Below are 1,853 nucleotides of genomic sequence, written 5' to 3' on the forward strand. Positions count from 1 at the left end.
AAACAGGAGCAGCTAGGATTTCAATTCAAAGGGATTCTTAACCTAAAAATATCAACAAATACAACCCTGCTTTCAGTTTTTGTCGACATTTTTATGCAACCTATCTTTGCTTCCTGCCCACCGTGAGCAGTAGAGCCATTTTCGTATGTATGTAGCTTGTATTTGATGAGTAATTTGCTTTTTTTAGTAGCCAGACGATTTTACATATACATTTTTTGCTCTATCAGTTAAATGTAGAACATCTTTCTTTATTAAAGCTGTAATTATATTTTAAATATATTCTTTTGTTTTCTATATACATGCCATGTTCGAAAATGTACATACATATGTATATGAACAGAGCTATAAAATATAATAACCCATATATCGATGCATATAAAAAATGTGGTCAAATTAACGTTGCGATGTGTCCTGGGGCAGGAGCATATAGTCCATTACATCAGATTGGCACAAGACTTCTCCAAGGTATTACTCCACGGGGTACGCACCTGTTGCCAACACAGCCTAATAAGCATCGTGTAGGGATTACGATCGTTAAAACACGAGCAATTATCGGGTTACAATAAGCTGGTGCAAGACGAGTAAGTCCGCTACTTCATTGCAGAGGAGCATTTTGTATTTGGACCACATGGCCCATCAATTTTTGGAGGGCGATGAGCAAATCTCAAGAGTTGTTTTTTTTAGTATCGCTCTCTTTCTCCGCAGAAAGACAAATGCTAAAGCATTCTTCTTGCATTTATTTTAGTCAATGGAATTCCAGAAACAAGTACAATAAAAAAAAGGAAGTGCGCCTGGGCCACACTGGAGAAGTGAAACTTACGTTACATATCTATTTTGTCTCATAACCCATATATATANGAGAAGTGAAACTTACGTTACATATCTATTTTGTCTCATAACCCATATATGTACATGCATACATACATCTGCTTTTGCTCAAGTTATATATTTTGTCTTTTTTCGATCTATATCCCCACTTCTACCCCTGTGCCTTCTAATTACATTTATGTATGTTATTCTGATTTCCTTTATCTTCATTTTTATCTTTATACTCTATCGATAACAAAATCGATAGTAACATCCAACAAAATATCGATAACAAAACCAATAAAAATATCTATAATCGATGACGAATTCGATAACAATTTCGATAGCAAAATCGATAATACTGGTAGCAAAATCGATTAGAAAATCGATAAAAATATCGATAGCAAAAATTGTTTAGAAAATCGATGAAAATATCGACAAAAAATTTATAAAAATATCAATAACAAAATCGATAAATAATCGATAACAAAAACGATTTCAACATCGACAACAGTATTGATAACAAAATCGACAAAAATATCGATAACAAATTCGATAAAAATATCGACAATAAAATCTACAACAATTTCGATAACAAAACCAATAACGATATCGATAAAGTACCGATAACAAAATCGTAAAAAATTTCGATTATAAAATCGACAACAAAATCCATAAAAATATCGATAACAAAATCGATAAAAAAATCAATTATATCGATAGGTTCCGAAGATATCGATAGCAAAATCGATAAAAATTTCGACAACAAAATCGATAACAAAAGCGATAAAAATAATGATTATTATTGTCTCGATAAGTCCCGAGAATACCGAAAATCTGTAAAATCCCAAAATAGTTCACTGATTGAGTTTCTTTTACCTTGTTTATACCGACACATAAAGCGCTTTGACCCAGTTCGCTGTGATTTCGAAACGGATGCATAAACTGAATTTGAAAAGGCGTTGAAATTGATAAGTGTATTGACTCGAATTTGTTTTCAAATCGGTTTTTTATTTCTCACATCGGTTACAAAACAGGTATAAACA

At 32.2% G+C, this 1,853-nt stretch overlaps 1 protein-coding gene and 1 long non-coding RNA gene across 4 annotated transcripts in view; one reads left to right on the forward strand and one right to left on the reverse strand.

The window, feature by feature from the left end:
• Positions 1 to 1,853, reverse strand: part of ymp (yellow-emperor) — a 64,436-nt gene that overhangs the window by 48,596 nt on the left and 13,987 nt on the right. The window lies entirely within an intron of this gene.
• The window catches only part of LOC108364569 (uncharacterized), a 1,260-nt gene continuing 1,092 nt past the window's right edge, over positions 1,686 to 1,853 (forward strand). Inside the window, exon 1 of the long non-coding RNA XR_001847778.1 lies at positions 1,686 to 1,844. This is a non-coding gene — a long non-coding RNA (uncharacterized LOC108364569). The remainder of the gene's footprint in view (positions 1,845 to 1,853) is intronic.

Source organism: Rhagoletis zephyria, unplaced genomic scaffold, assembly GCF_001687245.7.
Source record: "Rhagoletis zephyria isolate East Lansing unplaced genomic scaffold, Rhagoletis_zephyria_1.1 Rzeph_scaffold_01597, whole genome shotgun sequence".
NCBI classification, from domain to species: domain Eukaryota; kingdom Metazoa; phylum Arthropoda; class Insecta; order Diptera; family Tephritidae; genus Rhagoletis; species Rhagoletis zephyria.